Below are 20,864 nucleotides of genomic sequence, written 5' to 3' on the forward strand. Positions count from 1 at the left end.
ACAAAGCAACATTGGGCCAGAAATCTGAGGAGCTCAGTCCAGCTCCTACGCTATCTGGCCAGACAGCGTGGAGGCCAGGAAACAGCAGTGAAGCTCAGCAAACTCCACAAACAGAGCCAAGGCCACCAGCCTGGACCTCAGTGAGACTGGATAAAAAAACATCTGTGTAAACCTATCCCTTTCTTTGCTCTTCTATTTGCTTTCTTTTCCTTCAGCCTTTTGTTTTCATTTTTAATTCCAACCAAGTCCCAGCTGAACCAAGAGGAAAACTGACTTCCCACTAGTCAATCAAGCTAAATGGTAGAAATGCGCTGGAGGCGCATGCGGAGGCTGCCCCGGCCGTGGCCGTGGCCGTGGCCATGGCCGTAGAGCCAGGGAGCCTGTGGCCGAGAGCAAAGCGAGGAAGGGGGACGGGGAGGGGTCCTGGGCTGCAGGGCACACTCCTACCTTCTTCCTTCGTAGGGATTTCTACCTTCCCTTTGCGCTTTCCCTGGAAGTTTTTGCCTGCACCGTGGCCTTGGGCGTGAGGCCTGTGACTTCCCATTGTCCGGGCAGGAGAAACAAAGGATGGCCTCTATGGAATTGTGGAATGTTTATTATTCTAAAGAAAAGCATCTGTCTTCTCTCACAGGAAATCCTGTCGTCATATCTGAGAACGGCCCCCGAAATAAATAGTCTTCGGTGCCTTTATTTATTTTGTTCCGACTTTATTGGGACACGATTGCCATATCACATCTGTGTAAGGTTAAAGTGTACAACATGACAATTTGATACATGTATATATTGTGAAATGATCACCACAATAAGGTTCATCCCTCACGTTCAACCGCAGCTATCTGGAGGCACGGGAAGGTAGGTGACCCGTCTGTGGGCACCCATCCGGGGGCAGTGGCTAAGTTCAAAAGCAGCGCCCACAGTTGCTCAGGCTGTTAACGTGGCCTCGTACCCAGACCCTCTCACGTGATCCCAGTCCCGGTTCTGGCCCTGCGCTTTCCTTCTCCTCCTCCCCAGAGAGCCAGGTCTTGGACGCGACAGCCTTGAGCAGAACGTCAGGACTCAGCTCCAGAGATGAGCCGTGGACTCACGGACGAATATTGCTCCTGACATGTTTTAAGAGCTAGGAGGAAGCCAGAGAAAGTTCTCACGGACGGAGAGTGCCCGGATACTCTAAGGGGACACACGGCCGCTTGCACAACTCTCAAATTGCCAGAGTTGAAGGGACATTTTAGAAGTCTATTCCTAGCTTTAGAAAAAAATACATTTTCTTCCTTTGCATTAAGATTTTATGCATTGTCTTCCCTTAACCTCTTCTGCAGAATCTAAGCAAGTATAACATTAACAAAAATTTATTATTGTTTTCTGTGACTAATATGTAAATATTTACATTCCCACTTCCTGTCTTTCCCTTCGTTACTTTTCATTTCTGTGCTCACTTTTCAGAATAGCTTTCCAAAGTGAATTCAGAAACTGAATGCAAGCTTTATTTGTCTTCCCATTTTCACTGTTCTCCTTTGCTTGTAATGTAGATTTATGCATCCGAATCTAAAGGAAACACACTTCAAGTATATATGGGGATAATCTCTGAGCTGATGTTACCATTGTTTCATAAATCCACATTTAGAGATTGTAAAGATGCAGTTTTGGAGAAAATCGTTCCTATTCCTAAAAAGGGCAGAATTGGAGGGTTTTGTGATTAAAATGCAAAAAGAAATTTTGGCAAAAGAACTTTCTTGAGCCTGGTAGTACAGAAGTTAAACAGTCCAAAGACCACAGGACACAGTGCCATCTTTACCTCTAGAAGACAGGCATAGGACTCTTGCAAGAACTTATTCCTATGTGAAATCGGGTCCCCTTTTGCTTTAAGGTTCTATAATTTTGTAACACTGTCACCAACTCTGTGTGCTGGACTGTTAACGTCTTACTAAACACGACTTCCTTTAAATAATAGAAGATTCGTATTTTAGTGAAATCTAAAATGATTCATTGCCAAATTAAAGAAGGGAGGAGATGTCTCTCCTAAAGATAAATGTAGCTGATCTTAACTATTTTACTATTGTGTAGTACCATACTGCCTGAAGGAAAATTGTGACATTTTCCTCTATTTACAAATAGCGGAGGCTTACCAGTTACAGGTGAACCTTGCAGATTTTATCAAATGTATGTTTACCAAACAAATGAATTGTTGTTTTGGACAAGTAGAGAGGGCCTTTTAAGCGTCAGACTTGATAAATGGCAGAAGCCCACGTAACTGCCAAAGACCAGTCTGACAGGAATTGGCAATGATAACAAACAGAACAATGAAGGTCCACTATCTTAGAGTTCACAGAAGAATGGCTTGGCTCCTAGCCAGGTGTATAATCAGTCTATTTTAGGGTTTATCACACAAACCAATGGAGTTTTTCAAATAATAGTAAAATAGGTGTGGCTCTTTTCTTTCTTTCTTTCTTTTTTTTTAAGAGGATTTCCTGACAATCTGCCTAGAAGTTATGATCCTATCATGGTACATTATGCACTTATGATAAGAAACAATGGGCCTTTGGTATCAGCTTTTTATTCTGGGTGTTTGGGGAATTTTATTCTCAATGGTTCTTTGACTTCATTAGTCTACATCAAGGCTGAATTTACCTTACTTAGTACAAGTCCCTCAAAATATGTGCCTTGTGATGCCCCAACACAATCATCACAATAAATGAGAGAGCCACGATGCCTATATGGCAGGTTGGCCTCCACTCAAGGAGGAGTGTGGAGCCGAGCTAGCACTGCCACCCACACAACCACATATAACCTGAGGGTCACACGCATATGTCTTTGAAACCAAATATCTGTATTTATTAGCACATTGCAATAATTGCTGCCTAATTAACTTCCCTTGTTGTCACAATATATCCAAGCTAAAATTCTAATTGTTTGTTGTGGGAACAAAATAGTCCTCAATCTCAAATCACTTAAGGCTCTATTTATTATTGAAGCTGCCACAAATTTGAGAACTTGTGCCACAAAGCTGAGAATTTGTTTTTTAATATTAGTGAGAAAATTCATTTTTACTAGTTGAAGATACTATAAATCCATTGAAAAATTTACAAAAAATGGAGGCCCGGGTGGCTCAGTCAGTTAAGCGTCTGCCTTGGGCTCAGGTCACGATCCCAGAGTTCTGGGATCCAGTCCCGTATTGGGCTCCTTGCTCAGCAGGGAGTCTGCTTCTCCCTCTGCTACTCCCCCTGCTTGCTCAGTCTCTCTCTCTCACAAATAAATCAATAAAATCTTTAAAAACAAATTTCCAAAAACGTTAAGACATGACTTACTCTTATATGTATTTGGTACAAAATTTGCAGTTATATTAAAGTAGTTGCCCAAACTTTGTTTATTTAGTTGTTAGTTTGTTTATTTAAGTAGGCTCTATGCCCAATGCAGGGCTTGAACTCAGGACCCTGAGATCAAAAGCCACATGCTCCCCTGACTGAGCCAGCCAGATGCCCCTTTAATTGCTCAAACTTTAAATAATGCTCAAAATGTTTAAAAATCCAACATCCCTAACAAAACTCTCAGCAAAATACAAATAGAAAGGAACTCCCTCAATCTCATGAAGGACAGCCTACAGCTAACATCATACTTAATTGTGAAGACTGAATGCTTTTTCCCCAACACTGGGAATGAAGCAAGGATATGTGTTGACTACTTCTATTTAAGATGGTACTGGAGATCTTAGGCTGTGCAATAAAGCAGAAAAAAAAATAAAATGCACATAGATCAAAAAAGAAGAAGCAAGGCTATTTTTATTTGCAGGCAACATATGATCACCTATAGAAAATACTATGGGATCACAAGAAAAAGTGCTAAAATTAATAATTGAGTGTAACAATGTTACAGGATACAAGATTAACATATGAAAGTCAAGTATATTTCTATATGCTAGTGAAGAACAATCTCAACTTGAAATTTAAAAAATCAGTGCCTTTTATAAAGCACCAAAAATATTAAACATTTAGGGATAAATCTGACCAAACATGTTAAAACCTATACATCAAAAACTATAACACATTGCTGAGATTAGGGGGGACTTGAATTGTTGGAGACATGAAGTGTTTTCATAAAGTAGAAGAATCAGTATTGTTAAAATATCAATTCTTCTGAAATTGATCTTTAAATTCGGTGAAATCCCAATCAAAATCAGGATTCTTTTCTTCTGCAGTAATTCATAAACTGATTCTAAAGTTCATATAATAATGCAAAGTACCTGGAATAATCAAGACAAGGGATAAAGTTGATGGATGTACACCATTGGTTTCCAAATTACTATAAATCTTCAGTAATCAAAGTTGTGTGGAATTGGCATAAAATAGACATTTAGGACGAGAGTGTCCAGAAATAGGTTCAGTTGGTTTTCCACAAAAGTACCAAGGTAACTCAATGAAGAAAGGAAACTTTTTAATAAATAGTACTGGAAAAGTTGGATAACCAGACCCCTCAAAAATGAACCTCAAACCTACTTCATATCATATGCAAAAATTAACTTGAACTGTATTATAGACCTAAGTGTAAAATTAAAGTTATTATAGTTCTAGAAGAAACTAGAAGAGAAAATCTTAATGACCTTTGGTTTGTTGAAGAGCTCTTAAAAACAACACAAAGAGCACAAAGTGAAAAAGAAAGCAAATTAGTAAGTTGTACTTCGTCAAAATAAAAGCTTTTGTTCTTTAAAAGATTGCCACGAAAATGAAACAGCAAGCCACAAACTGGAAGAAAATCTTCATAAAACCTTTATCATACAAAGTACATTACCTGGAATATAAAAATGTCCCTTATAAACTAATCAGAAGATAACCCTTATTTAAAATGGGCAAAATAATTGAACGCTGTATTTTTTTTTCAAGATTTTATTTATTTATTTGACAGAGACACCGAAAGAGCACAAGCAGGGGGAGCAGCCGGAGAGGGAGAAGCAGGCTGCCCCCTGAGCAGGGAGCCCGATGCGGGACTCGACCCCAGGACCCTGGGACCATGACCTGAGCCGAAGGCAGATGCTTAACCATCTGAGCCACCCAGGCGCCCCTGAACAGACACTTTAGCAAAGAAGATATATGACCATACATGAAGGGGTCATCATGAGCCATTAAAGAAATACAAATTAAGGTTGTAATGAGATAACACTACACAACCACTAGAGTGGCAACACTTAAAAAGACTGATGGGGCCCCTGAGTGGCTCAGCTGTTAAGCATCTGCCTTCAGCTTAGGTCATGATCCCAGGGTCCAGGGATCGAGCCCCACGTTGGGCTCTCTGCTTGGTGGGGAGCCTGCTTCTCCCTCTCCCTCTGCCTGCCGCTCTGCCTACTTGCGCTCTCTCTCTCTGTCGAACAAATAAAATCTTTAAAAAAAAACAAAAAGACTGGGAGCCTGAGTGGCTCAGTTGGTTGGGCGGCTGCCTTCGGCTCAGGTCATGATCCTGGAGTCCCTGGATCGAGTCCCGCATCGGGCTCCCCGCTCAGCGGGGAGTCTGCTTCTCCCTCTGACCCTCCCCCCTCTCATGTGCTCTCTCTCTCTCTCTCATTCTCTCTGTCTCAAATAAATAGGTGAAATCTTAAAAAAAAAAAAAAAAAGACTGACAATATCAAGTGTTGGTGAGAATGGAAAGCAACTGGAATTCTCACATGCTGCTGATGGAAGTGTGAAGGGGTTCAACCACTGTGAAAACCTGTTTGGCAGTTTCTTCATTAGCTATACCTATAATTTGACCCAGCCATTCCATTCCTGGGCATTTACTCAGAAATGAAAGTACATTCTACACAAAGATTTATGTGTAAATGTTCATGGCAGCTTTATCTGTAATAGCCAAAAACTGGAAACAACTCGAATATCCATCAACAATTGAATGGATAAACAAATTGTGATATGTTCATACAGGAAATACTATTCAATCTTCAAAAGGAAACTATTCATACACGTAACGGCATGAATGAATCTCAAAGTAATTATTCTAAGGTGAAGAAAGCATGGCCAAAAAAAAAAAGTATATGCTGAATGAGTTCATTTATATAAAATTCTAGGAAATGCAAACTAATATATAGCAACAAAATCTTCAGTGGTTGCCTGAACCTCAGTTGGGGGAAGGGAAGAATAGATTATAAAAAGGCACAGAGAAACATTTTGGGATGATAGTATTAACATTCCTTATCCACATTGTGGTGATGGTTTCATGGGAGTGTAAATATGTCAAAACTCATCACATTTTATACCTTAAATATATGCAATTTATCATATGGAAATTATAGCTCAACAAAGCAAAAGAAAATGCTTTGTTGAACTCTGTTCTTTTTATTCTTCCCAGTTTGCTTATGAATTATGTAATGTTAGCATAGCTTCACCCAACATTTCAAAATTTTATGTTTACAGTATTTAAATGATAGTTGTATTGTTAAGTTAAAAATATATTTAAGGGGTCAAAATGTGGTTTAATGATATTTTATCATTAAAAGTTACTTCAGAAAATGTGGAAAATATTTTTTAACTATTATTTCTTACCACTTAGGAGTAGCAGCTGCTATTGTTGTTTTCAGACTTTTTATGCCTATATATAAACAATAATTTTTTTTAATTGGGATTAAATTGCATGTCATGTTCTGTATCCCGGTTGTAGCATTACATTACAAGCATTTTTACTTGTAATTGTCAAAAATGAAATTTTTTCTATTGCATAATAACCATAACATTGTAATGGATATGCATGCCATAATTTCTTTAACTTTCCTTGTTTGGGGACATTTAGGTTGTCCCCAGGTTTGCAGTAGTGTATATTATGCTGTGTTAAAGATCTCTATATGTGTGTGTCTTAAACCGTTTCCTTATTTTTTGGTATAAGCTCTAAGAAATGGATTCATGACCAAAGAGTAAGAATATATCGAGGAGGGCGCCTGGGTGGCTCAGTTGGTTAAGCGACTGCCTTCGGCTCAGGTCATGATCCTGGAGTCCCGGGATTGAGTCCCGCATCAGGCTCCCTGCTCGGCAGGGAGTCTGCTTCTTCCTCTGACACTCCCCCTTCTCATGTTCTCTCTCTCTCTCTCATTCTCTCTCTCTCAAATAAATAAATAAAATCTTTAAAAAAAAAAAAAAGAATATATTGAGGACTCCTGACATGGTGTCAAACTGTTTTTCAGCAACATTGTACCAACTTACATCTCCATTGGAAATATATAAAAGTATATGAGAGAGCTATCTTACGATATCCTCCAAAGTGTTGAACCTTACAAAGCTTTTACATTTTAACACCATTTCCCCCCCTCATTGTTAAGGAAACAAGGAAATTCCTTGAAGGAAATTATTATTTTGATATGACATCCTTCTTAAAAGATATGAGTCAGCTTTTCAAAAAAATAAAAACCAACGCATTACTTTTATGAGATGAGTAGTGTCATTAACATTCATTAACACTGCATTACAATTCTTGTCAATCTCACAATTTTTCTTATGCTAATATACAAATTACCTGCTATAAATAGTCTTTGATTCTGATACATGAACACATAAAAATTTTGTAAGATTTTTTTTTTTTTTAAGTAGTCTCCACACCCAGCGTGGAGCCCAGCGTGGGGCTCGAACTCACGACCCTAAGATCAAGACCTGAGCTGACATCCAGAGTCAAAAGCTCAATTGATGAGCCACCCACACTGTAAGATTTTTAAGGCACAGTGTGTGAAATGGTGAATTCTTTCTTTTTCATGTAATGTGTTTGGTTTATTTCTTTTTCACTTAGTTATAGGTCTCTAGTAGAAATCGTCACCTGGTAAGAAGTGACAATTACTTAGCTACAAATATCAAGTATAGGGGTGCCTGGGTGGCTCAGTTGTTAAGCGTCTGCCTTCGGCTCAGGTCATGATCTCAGGGTCTGGGATTGAGCCCCACGTCAGGCTCCCTGCTCTGCAGGAAGACTGCTTCTCCCTCTCCCACTCCCCCTGCTTGTGTTCCCTCTCTGGCTGTCTCTCTCTCTGTGTCAAATAAATAAAAAGAAAAAATCTTTAAAAAAAATATCAAGGGGCGCCTGGGTGACTCAGTCGTTAAGCGTCTGCCTTCGGCTCAGGTCATGATCCCGGGGTCCTGGGATCAAGCCCCACAATGGGCTCCCTGCTCAGCCTCTCCCACTCCCCCTGCTTGTGTTCCCTCTCTCACTGTGTCTCTCTCTGTCAAATAAATAAATAAAATCTTAAAAAAATATATCAAGTATAATTTTATATACTATGAATGATTAAAACATTGAAGAGTCATTCTAGGATCTACAGCCTGTTTAGATCCCTGTTGTAAATAGATTTGTATTTTTTTAAAATATTTTATTTATTTATTAGAGAGAGAGAGCACAAGCAGGGGGAGTGGCAGAGGGAGAAGGACAAGCAGGGTCCCCACTGAGCAGGGAGCCCGATGTGGGACTCGATCCCAGGACTCCAGGATCACGACTGGAGCCGAAGGCAGATGCTTCACCGACTGAACCACCAGGTGCCCTGTAAATAGATTTTTAGATAAATCTAAAAAATAGATGCCCTGTTTTTTAATTGTGCTGTATCAGGGACAAAACTAAGACACAGGTCAAGTGCTAGGGTCTTTTCATTTTCATGAATTCTACAAGATGCTGAGTCTTATGGTCTTTAATGATGCTGACCTTTACCTAAATGATTGATGTGCTCCTGCTGGTCTAGCACCAATGAACGGTCTAGCCTCAGATAGTCTGTGATGCATTAGGGCCCTTGGCCCTCAAGATAATTCAGGCAGGGCCAACATCCAGAGGTCAATGTTAGATCAGCTTTCGGTGGGGGTCTTCAAGAAGAAAAATGGTAAAGAAGCAGACAAAAACTTGTACTATTTGAAGCCAAAGAGTGGATAAATATGCTATGAATGAGCTCTACAGGAGCTTCCTCAGAGGAATGATCTAAACTGTGATTTAAAGGTAAATAATGCATATTCGTTAGATATTGCCGGATGCTATAAAAATGTGTTGAGATGATGAGAAGTGGTATGGAAAGGCTACGTGCAAGTGTCTTATGCCCGGTGCCTGGCTGTTTGCTAAATGTTACCTTGGAGTCAAAACAGGTGAAGAGTAAAACGCCACCAAAGAAAGACACCTTGGATGGGGATGTTACTGTCAGAACAGCCTGACATGACTTCCGGTGCAAAGAATGACGTGACCACTCTAAAGATGAGCAGTCTTGAGTTTTCTTTGAAATTTAAAACACACTTGAGCCTTTGTCAAGCCTCTTCGTCAGGATCTGTACTTCTCCCCCCGCAGACTTCCCAAGGAGATCGGGGGAAGTGGGAAGGATGATGCCTTCTCCATCAAAGGAAGCAGATCTCAGAGGCTCCAGCCCTGCGAGTAAATGAGAGATAAAGGAACTGGATTGTCTGGATCCAGTTTTTACCAAAATGATGGGCCAGAGAAAGAAGGAACCTTAGACAGTCTGACCTAGTTATATTTGCATTCCCAGGAAAAATGAGTAAGTGGTTTACGATCAAGCTCTTTAGGCTGCTTCTAAGTTTGAAATTTCTCTATGATGTTATTTCAACCCCTTATATGCTTTTCTTCTTTTGAAAGCTGTAAAATTCCTCAGAAACACTCAGAGTCATTTTCTGGCACAGAGAGGAAGAAGGCAGAGAGAAACAATGACACTGTTTTCAGGGCCAAAGAGAGAAGAAAGCTCAGCTGGGAATATGGGGCAATGCTAGAAGAAAGCTAGGGTCACACTTGGATCCTCTGGGAGGAAAGGATGGAATAAAGGAGCCAGCCTGGCAAGGAGACATGTCCCCAGGCCTCTGCCCTTTCAGGAGAACCTGGCCACCAAAGGCACCGCGCATTTCCGGGCAGGAATGATTGGATGGAATTCTACAGTGGAGAAGAAAAAATCATTAGGTTTTTCCATCAGATACTGACATGTTCTTTAAGATCATGAAGTTTACTTTCCCAAAAGTATCTTTTTTAAAATCCCACCCTGATTTTACAACTTTCTCATTATTCATGCCCTGCAGCAGAGCGGAGTGTAAGCCCTGGGTGATTTCCCGAGTGGAAATCCTGACCTCCCGGATTACCAGTCCTGTTCACATTTCCGTTTGTCTCCTCACACATAAAACAAAAACAAAAAGAAGAAATACTCCCTTCCAGCCACGTTTGTTGGAAGGATTCAGTGACAGTGACGCTCTTCGCAGCTCACCTGGCCTGGAGCAGGTGGTGCTGCTACCGAGTTGTGCAAGTGTCTCGGTATCAGGCACTGAGTACCCCCGGGCACACTGGCTTTGTTGGCGAGAGGCCCACCCAAACTCGGAGGGGTGCGGTGGAGACTGCGAGCTGTGTATTGCATCAGACATCTCTTAGGTGACACTTGAGATCATTCAGCCTCCTCTGTCTCAGATTTTGGCCTCTTGTTTGGGCCCCACTGCTGCTGCAGTACCAGCTCTGCACATCTTCTGACTTCATGCAGACGCCACGGGATGGCGACACCCCTCGTGCCTGTGCCATTTGCCCGCTGACTCCCTTGCTGAGGTTTCCCTGTTATGGGAAACCTCCTTAAAAGAATGGAGATGCCCTTCTCTTTCTCTCTCTTTTTTTTTCCCCTAAGATTTTTTTTGAGAGAGCATGAGCAGGAGGAGGGGCAGAGGGAGAGGGAGAAGCAGACTCCCCGCTGAGCAGGGAGCCCAGGGCAGAGCTCGATCCAAGGACCCCGAGATCATGACCTGAGCAGAAGTCAGACACCTAACCGACGAGCCACCCAGGTGCCCCTAAAAATGGATATGCTCTTGTCTTTTCTTTACCCATCTTTCCTCTGATGGGACCATGATGGCTGGAGCTGGGGCAGCCTTTTTGGCCATGAAGTGGAAGCCATATGTTGAAGATGGCAGAGCGCAAAGACAACAGGAGCTGGGGTCCCTGGTGAATGGGCAGGCACAACACCAGCTCTAGACTGCCTATCTGGATATCATTTTGAGAAAGAAAAGTTTCTATCTTTTTAAAGGACTATTATGTGGGGTTTTCTGTCACTGTCTGCTAAACTGAATCCTAACTATTCAAGTAGAAAATTGGCATTCCATATGAATGAAATGAAGGGAAAGGAAGAAAAAACAGCATCAGATGTTATTTCAGATGCATTACATGGCAGGACTGGATCCAGACATCAGTGTTTTTACCATTACATTGTATCATCTCTTCTAAATTTTGGGTTTGTAAGCCAGATGTCCAGTGACCTGGTCACCTTTGTGACATTCCAGACTAGCATAAAACAAACAAAACATTCTCCATTCAGAAAGCTGACCTGTCTGTGCTTCTCATCTACATTAACGCTTTGTGTTAATTACAGTAGTATTTACTGTGGGTCAGGCTCTGTGCTAGGCTCTCCAGTTAGAAAACCCAGGCAATCACACTCTGTGAAGGATATGTTTGAGAGGGTCAGAACACTGGCCTGGGATTCCAGGTGGGAAGCATCCTGGATTAAGACAGTAGCAGAGTCAGGGAGGAGGGGGTGGGCTGTAGGACCCTTTTTTTTTTTTAAGATTTTATTTATTTGAGAGAGAGAGAGAGAGAGCACAAGCAGAGGGAGCAGGAGAGGGAGAGGGAGAAGCAGGCTCCCCGATGAGCAGGGAACCTCATGAGGGACTTGATCCCAGGACCCTGGGATCATGACCCAGGCCAAAGGCAGACGCTCAACCGACTGAGCCACCCAGGCGCTCCTCTTTAAGAGATAATATTTGCAGGACTTGATGACTGATGGAAAGTGGGGGCTGAATGGGTTCAGAATTATTTTCAGTATTCTAGGATGGAGGTCTGGCTAGGAGATGGTTTCACAATGAGATGGAACACACACGAAGGAGAAGGGGAAGGAAGGAAGAAGGAGGTTTAGTAGAGAAGGTAGAGAAGATGATGAGTTCGGTCCTGGGCATGTTAAATTTGAGGTATCCCTGGGCACCAAGTAGAGATGCTAAGTAAGAAATGAATAGATGAGCCTGGAGCTCAGGGGAGAAGGCTTAGTTAGAGCACCTGTCAAATGATTTTGTAATTTTTTGTTTGTGACATTGTGCTTCCCAGTAGACTGAGTTTCTTGGGGGAGGAATAGTCTTGCTAATCTTATATTCCCAGAACTTAGAACTGAGCCTACAAGATAGTCAATGCTCAATGAGTGTTGGGTCAGTGACTGACAGTTAAATGAATGAATTTCAATCGGTCAAAAAGGGTACACGTTTTTGTCATCTCAAGTTGAAACCCCTGTATATGTTCCAATGGAAACATGTTTACAAACCTCGGTTGGCTGCAGAGTACCATCAGTGGAGTCCATTATGTTTTCATGAGCTTCTGCTGGCTAGCCTCAGCATCAAGCCACCCTTCAAAGTCATTGCCAGAGGAAAAAGAGAAAAACACCTTTCAAATTCCAAAGTAGTTTATAGCATTCTTTTATTTTTTTTTCCCCTGAAGAACGTACCCTAGCATCCGGGACATGCGCCTGGAAGCACCATGTCTCACAGAGAGCTGAGAGTAGGTCAGAGCGGTGGCTGGTCACCACCTCAATGCGTCAGCGCCGCCCTGGTCACCCTCTTTTCGAATCAGATCGCAATGCCCAAAGAAGGAATTCTGAGGACGGGAACAGAGGCACAGCCCAGTGCTTTGGAAAGTACTCCCAAGATTAATAATTGGACAAAATCCAGGACCCAAGTGGATTTGCAGAGGGCCTGCAGCTTTCCCCCTCCCCCCTTTCTTCACACATAGTTACCAGTAACAGCTAGGGATTTCCCCGTAACAGCCAGTTCGGATTCAGACCGTCTCTCCAACTTTTCTGTAATCATTACACAGGACATATTATCTTCTTAAGTAGAAAAGCATTCGTACATCCAATTACTACTTTTTTTTTTCTTTTCTTTTCCTGGAGTGTCTAGAAGCTCCTGTCCACAAGCCCCCTGAGGCCTTGCTTACGCCCCTGGGTGAGGCTTCTAGAGAGCTCCGATCCACGAGGGAGACCTGCTGGACCACGGGCTGCCCAGCACGGGTGAGGATGGACTTCAGTGACGAACTTATTACCTCTCAATGTTGTGTAAAAGGGACTTACAGTGAAAGTGGCTTTTGGATTGTTTTGAGTAATGGCGGTTGTACCCAGTTGGGGCTCTCCAGAGAAAACAGAACCAGCAGATAAATATTTGAGAAGATTTAGTATTGGAATTGGCTCATGTGGTTACGGAGGCCAAGAAGTCCCATGATCAGCTGTCTGCCGGCTGGAGAGCCAGGAAAGCCAGCAGTATAATTCAGTCTGAGTCTGAAGGCCTGAGACCCAGGGTGCAGTGGCCTATCTCCCAGCCTAAGGTCAGAGGCCTGAACAAAGGGGCTGCTGGCCTAAGTCCTGGAGTCTGAAGGCCTAGGAAGCAGGAGCTCGGAAGGTCAAGAATGGGAGAAGATGGACGTTCCAACTCAAAAAGAAAGAGAAGGAGCCCTTCCTTCACCGTTTTGTTCCATTTGGACCCCCGGAGATTGTTTTATACCCACCCACACTGGTGAAGGCAGATCTCTTCACTCAGTACACTGCACCAAATGTTAACCTCTCCAGAAACACCTTCACAGACATAACCCCCAAAATATTTTTTTTAACCGGTTATCTGGGTATCCTTTAAACCAATCAAACTGACACATAAAATTAACCATCACAGATGTATTTCAGGAAATAAGCGGCAAAGTCACAAAGTAAACAAGGCTGCATGAGGACTTTGTCATTTTAATACAGTAACCATGCCTAGATATTATATACCATTAGTGTTGCCAAAAACAATATTCGAAAAGTATCAGCGATTTTCTTTGCACTTAATAAATGCATTGTGCTGGGACTCAGACTTGAGTGCACCAAATTGAGAGCAGCACGTTGTAATTAACATGAAATTTGGAGTCAGGAAACCTAGATTTTAGTCTCACACTAACTTCTTGGGTCATTTCATTCATTCACTCAGCAAATATTTATTGAACACCATATAATTCTCTGGACACCTTGGTAAGTACTAAGGCACAAGAATGAAAAGAAGTTGACATTGTATCTACATTTATAGACTTGTAGTGTAATAGAGAGGACAGACATCAATTAAAAAAAATCTATGAATTAATAAAAAATACAACTGCTCTGAAGTCCCACCAGGACAAGTGACATGGAGTTGTGCCCAGTAGCAGGGTGGCCCAGGCAGGCTTGACTGTGATTGAGATCTGAAGGATGATCAGGTGTCAGCTAGATCAATGGGGCACAGGGAACTGTATATGCAAAGTCCTAGTGACCTGGAGGGGACTGGCATATTCTAGGAATTACACATGGTCAGAATGGCTTTAGCTTGGAGAATAAATGCAAACCATGACCAATAATAATAAGAGGTCAACAAATGGGTCTGGGGCGGGGAGGAGATGGGAAGGAGATGTGAGATAATCATAATTACATTTCAACAAATTAACTCTGGATTCAATATTGAGAAATAATTGTAGGCGGCGCGTGAGCTGACACAAGAAGACCAGTTAGAAGGCTATTGCTGGTCCAGAAGAGATAACCATTGTGTGATCTGGTTGGGAGTGGTAGAGATAGGAAAAATTAGACCGAGGCAAGAGGAGGTAAGAGCCATAGGATTAAGCAATAGGTTGGGTATGAAGGAGGTGAAGGAGAGCAAGTGTTAAGGATGGCTCCTGCATTTCTGGTTGAGATCGGGAATAATGGAAGCACATCAGATTTGAGCAAGACGAACTCAGCAGATCCTCATTTCTGCTTTTGCAAAGTAAGAGGCAGACTCTTGTTTGAAGTCCTATCCAAGTTTAAAATTGTATGATTGTATTCTAGAATTCAATCATTTTTTGAAAAGAAAGAGTGCCTCAGCTCAAGTGGAAATCCTTACAGGTCAATGCTTTGGTTATCGTTACATAAAAAAATGACCCAAACCTTAGTGACTCAAAACAACATTTATCATCTCATAATTTCTGTGGGTCAAGGAGTCAGGGGAAGCTGAGCTGGGTGGTTCTGGCATGGGAGGGCGGTCTAAAGGGGTGGCATTCAGGTTCTTGGCAGGGGCTGCAGTCACCTGACCCCTTGCCTGGGTCTGGAAGATTCACTGGCTTCCGCATTGGCTTACTCACACAGCTGTTAGAGGAAGGCCTCAGGTCCTCACTGGCTCTTGGCGGGAGGCCTCCGGTTCCTACCACGTGGGCATCTCCGGGGACTGCTTGAGTGTCCTGGGGACAGGGCCCCTGCCTTGCCCCAAAGCAAGTGATCCCAGAGAGAGCCAATGAGGAGGAAGCTGGTGCCTTTTAGGATCTTGTCTCAGAAGCCACATACCATCAATTCCATTTTTCTGTTTGTTAGAAGCAAGTTGCTACATCCAGCCCAAACTCATAGAGGAGGGGAACTAGGTCCCACTTCTTCAGGGAGGAGTATGAGATACTACGCGGATGTATGTTAGCACCACCACGGAAAAGATTAAGTCTTCTTCGCTAGACCCTTCACAGAGGGCTGGGCACCTTTCCTCCACAGTAAATAACGACTGTGGTATACATTCAACTAAATTAAAATACAACATAAAGTGTTATAAACTAGAAAACAGCTATCTAGAATACTCAGTGCTGGAGTTCTAAAGGGTGAATATTTATTTGTTCATTTATTTATTTATATCTCTGTCATGACAAGGACAGTCTAATAATGTACAAAGCTTATTGAGTCATAAACTAAAAATTATGAAACACTATGAAGTGGTTCTCTGTACACAAGTACTTTCTGCATAGGTCATAAGATACATAATAAATTCTAGAAATTACATGTTATGTATAGGAATTGAATATTTTACGGGTGAATCAGTCAGAGTTGGAGAATTTTAGAGCTTGAAGAAAGTGTACAGAAGGTCAGTCTAATCCAGCTCCCTATTTAATAGATGAGAAAACTGGGAGTCGATACAAATTTTTTTAAAAAATGGTTTTTTTCCTGGAGCTCTCACACAGTTAGGGGGAGGAAGCCATTTTTGATGGGGTAGCCGTTTCCCAATAATACTGGAGAGGGGAGTCCACGCTCTTTGAGATGATCTTCCAGTCCTGAAAATCCCTGGCGTCTTCGGACAAGCTCTTGGAAAGGCACAATGGGTGTCACATTCTTCTTGGTTTAACACTCTTTGCAAGTAAGTTACTGAATAGTCTATCGGATCTTACAAGGTCACTTAGCAACTTGTTTGTAGGAATTGGGAATAAAGCCAAGGTTATGGACTCTCTCCTTTAGACTCTTTCCACTCTGTTGCTTACCTCTGAAATTCTCTTGCCTTTTATCACAAACTAAACTGGCTTTTTATTATATAAGCAGAGAGGATTAAGTAATAACTTTTACCTTGTCTTTGTTGAAGATTAATATGCTCATATCTGCAAACACATTATGAATTATGTACTTATGTAATTTGATCTTTGATAGGGAGAGAATAAAGGCTGGGGCAGGCCTGCGGTTTCTTGAGTCTTCCTTTAGGTACGTTACCCATCAAACCTCTGTTGACTGTACTGAAATTTTATAGCTTATATCAGCAATTAAATTTGTATGGCCTACTAGGCATACAAAGCAGATGATAAGATAGTTTTATTTACTTTGTCTGTTTTTACCGAGGGCCATTATATTGGTGAGCACACTGTGAATATGTACTTAAATAGGCAAGATAGTGGGAGTCGGGAATGAAATATCACTGTTCTCTTTTGCATTTCTGTGTATAGGTCTTTAAAATAGTTGTGACTTTACATCTTTATAGCTTTTGAAAAACTGAATAAAATTTTTTCATGGAAAAACACTTTAGTATATAATGATGCTTTAGGTTAATTTAATATATAATCTTTAATATTCAAATCCTTGAGTTGAGCAGAACTATATTTTCCAAAGACACAGTTGGAAATAAAAGGCCTGTTTTAAGCATGTTACTGATGTTCGTTTATTCAATGAGAATTTATTGGATGTCTCATTCACCATAGTTCTTATGTCCAGTTACTGAACTTGTTCCTAGATTACTGAACTTGTTCCTAGATTACCCAGAGACACTTCAAATCAGCATCTTTATAACTTGCCCAGTTATCTTGACCTCTCCCTTTTACTTCTTTTATACTCCCTATTTATCGTAATGGTACCCATTAGAAACCTGGAATCATTTTCACTTCTCCTTTTCTCTTACTCCTCGAAGCCGACCTCCAAAAATTTTAGAAGATTCTATTTCCTCCTCTTCTTCTTCAAAACCTCCCAGGGTCAGTCCTTCATCCTCTCTGGCCTGGACTTTTACAGCAAAACTGTCTTGAGTTGTCCCTGGTGATCTTGCCTATCACTGTGTCACGGAACCACTCTCTTAAGTAATCCACGTGGCTGCCAGTTACTTTACTAACACAAGGGAATCACATTATTCCCCTTCTTACTACCTTATATGGATTCCTACTTCCTTAAAGCTGAAGGGCAAATTCTGATCTTCCCAAACAGATCCCAACTTACCTTTCTGGTTATAAACATCCTTATCTCAACATCAACCCTATCTTGCTACTCAGTCTTCAAAGTTGATTACCTTTACCCCTTTCCCCTCTTAGGGAACCCTCTACTAACCCTTCAACACCCCCCTCTGCCCCCCCCCAGGGACTTTCTCTTCTCTAGGCAAAGTTAATAGCCCTTCTTTTCTGTCTCACTTGACACTATGTGTCTATCTTTATTACAGCTCAAATTGCACAACTGTTTGTTTGCGTTTCTCATTACTGAATCCAGAGGGCAGGAGCCTAGTCTTACTCAAACTAGCGAGGGGCCTGGAGCTCAATGTTTATTCTAGATGGAAAACCTTCCATTTTCAAAGCACACTAGCAAAAAGGAGTTTTATTCAAGAAGGAATTTTATATGTGCTAGTGAGACAAATGCTTTGTAACTATCATAGGAATTCCAGAATCCAGAATTAGTCAATATGTTATCGCGGAGTACCATCGGATTGTAGCATAGAAGAGTTAGTAATAGATTGTAATAGATTGATTTTGGTCTTTTTTTTTTTAAGATTTATTTCTTTGAGAGAGAGAGAGAGAGAGAGAGAGAGAGAGAGAGGCTCTCCCGACCCTGAGATCATGATCTGAGCTGAAACCAAGAGTTGGACGCACCACCCAGGCGCCCCTGATGTTTCTTTTTTATGCATATTAGGTAGGTGCTATATAAGTTTTTTTGTAACTACTGTTAATATCATCAGATTGGTTTTCTGAAAAAATGTAGTTTCAGCAAATGTGTGAACTTTTCCCCTTGAAATCTGAAATGTTGGAATAAAATAGAGAAGAAAATTTTCAATTAAATCACTCATTACAGTAAAGATGCATATATTTGACCTAAGGAACAAAACCAAACAATGCTGTGTCTAGATGACATTTACAGTGAAGATACCTGACCCCTAACTATAAAGTTCTGCCAGCTCAGTTCATCATAATTTTTCACAGAATAGCCTCACACTTAGGAAACAGTGGCTTTGGGTTTTTGTGTAATTGATGATCCACATCGTAGTAAAACTAAACTTAACTCATTTTTTTTACACTGTAAAAGTAAGACAGAAAAAACTGAAGAATAGAATAAAGAAAAAAAAAAAGTCATAGAAGACCACCCAGCCAACCCTGGGTTTCAATCTTTCTCGGTTTTTCTAACACCTCATACTTTTTTTTTTTTTTTGAGAGAGAGAGTGTGTGTGTGGGCACGGGGTAGGGGCGGGGGGGGACAGAGGGAGAGACAGAGTCTCAAGCAGACTCCCCACTGAGCGCAGAGCCTAACAACCTAGAGATCACGACCTGAGCAGAAAACAAGAGTTGGACACCCAACTGAGTTAGCCACCCAGGCACCTCTTTGTTGTTAGTTTCTTTTAAACATACATGTGATCATACTGCATGGATAGTTTCATAACTTGTTCCCTCCCTCTAATACTACAAAAAAATATGCCATGATGTTATACACATTCCATAAACATTTAAAGTTGTTAACCCAAAATGTTACAGAGCATATATGGCTACTTTTAAAATATTTCGTTTCCATGTTTAATTTTTGCATCTTATAAATAATATTGTGATCTACAGTTTATGAATAAAGCTTTTGCTCTATTTCAGATGATTTCACTCAGAAAGAATCTCAGATATGGGATTATGGGTTACAAGAGGATGAACATTTTTATAGGTTGAATCACTGTGCCAAATTGCTTTCTAAACAGGTTGTTTCAGTTTACACTCCCACTCACAATGTCTGAGAGTACCCTTTTTATCTCACCAGCCTTGAATGTTATCTTTTACTTAAATATTTACTAATATGATAGCCAACTGAAACGTTACATTTTCTGGTCTGTTTGCTGTTGCAGAGTATAGGATAAAATCTAGGCTCTGGAGTCAAATATAACTAGGTTTGGTCATTGCTCTGGCTGTGTTACAAATTACTTAACTCCTTTGAGGCTCTTTATTCACTGATTAAAAAAAGGGGGGGCAATGTTAATATTGACCCCAAACACAGGGTTGTTGTAATTATCAAAAGAGATGCTCATGTAAAAAGCCTAGTACCCTAGTGCCCCGGCACATAGTGAATCCTTTGTGTTCATTGCAAAAGTATGTAAAAGTGTAGCAACTTTTGCTAAGTATGTACATACTTTTGCTTGCTTAGTGTACTATCCAGGAATTTACGTAATACTTTGACTATCTTATGCATGCAACTTGATGTGGAAGGCTGAACAATTACCTGGATAATCCTTGCACCCGGGGGGATAAAGTCAGGGAGTAATCTTTTAGTTAAGAAAAAGGACACACCTGGTTCCCATCCTTGAGGAATTTGCCATCTAAAGACCTTTGAGTTTAACTCTTGGGGCTTTTAATTGTTCAGAGAGGTCGCAGAGGGCAATGGAAACTCACTGAAGCTCAGAGCTTGGTGAAAGTGATCTGGGGAGACAGTTCCTGGAAAAGCTACTGTCTCAGGGAAGACAAATGCTAAGGCAGGAAGGATATGAATTATTTGTTCTCTAGAAGTTAAGTACACTCCTGAGATTTTGTTATTTGAATCTCAAGTTTGTTCATAAAAGGTAAACTACATAAAGACTGCAAATGGGGCAAGCTGGACTGATCTGGTTTTGTGCGCTACGGTTCCTAAATACTCATAGCACGTGTTGCTCTTTGAATCCCAGCAGAAGACACTGAGGAGAGAGGATGGGAGCGTGGCGTGGATGCCAGAACACGGACTGGGAAGAAGTCTGTCTAGTCCCAGCCGCCGACTAAAGAGAGCGGCCTGGAGTTAAGCTAGGACCATAACCTTCTCTAATTCTAGGATAATTTAGGTTTGCCTGCTCTGTGGGGGCCCCACTTCCAACTTTTTCTTCTTGATCAATTCCTTCCAACTGCCCCCAAAATGTCGGTGGTAATAAAAAATTATCAACTGTCTTTGCCTAAAGGACAAAAATCTGCACTTGTGATTGGGGACATAACCATCGAGGTTTTGGTGGAGCTCTCCGAAAAAGCAAAGTCTTCCTAGTTGGGTAAAAACTGCCACAATCATTTAAACGTCCTCTGTGGCAAATCTAAATTCCTCTAAGATAGGCCGGTCTCTGTCTCCTGGTCCAGGATTCTCCCGCTGAGCAGCCAAGTAACACCGCCCGATTCGGTTCTGGATCTCCTCCGGGAAGAGGAGTCCCTTCTCGGGGGCGATGGAAACGCCCTGGGCGAGTTTTCTGGCACCAGCGGGAGTTTCAAGTTTCCACTCGTGGGGGGGGGGGGCGGCGCGCGCACTGCGAGCTTCGGGCGGGGCTGCCCCGCCGCCCTAACAGCCCGCGTCCCTCCAGCCCAGTCCCGCCAGGACGGGCTTCCCGCGGGGCTCCCGGGCGGACACCGACCCTCGAGCGGACACCGACCCTCGC

At 41.7% G+C, this 20,864-nt stretch overlaps 1 non-coding gene across 1 annotated transcript; it reads right to left on the reverse strand.

The window, feature by feature from the left end:
* Positions 1 to 12,880: 12,880 nt before the first annotated feature.
* Positions 12,881 to 13,014, reverse strand: LOC114211467 (small nucleolar RNA SNORA52). Its single transcript, XR_003609775.1, has one exon. It is a non-coding gene; the product is annotated as a small nucleolar RNA SNORA52 (small nucleolar RNA).
* Positions 13,015 to 20,864: the final 7,850 nt, after the last annotated feature.

This window comes from Eumetopias jubatus, unplaced genomic scaffold (assembly GCF_037043125.1).
Source record: "Eumetopias jubatus isolate StellerSeaLion01/CBP00866 unplaced genomic scaffold, mEumJub1_p1.0 scaffold_13, whole genome shotgun sequence".
NCBI classification, from domain to species: Eukaryota; Metazoa; Chordata; class Mammalia; order Carnivora; family Otariidae; genus Eumetopias; species Eumetopias jubatus.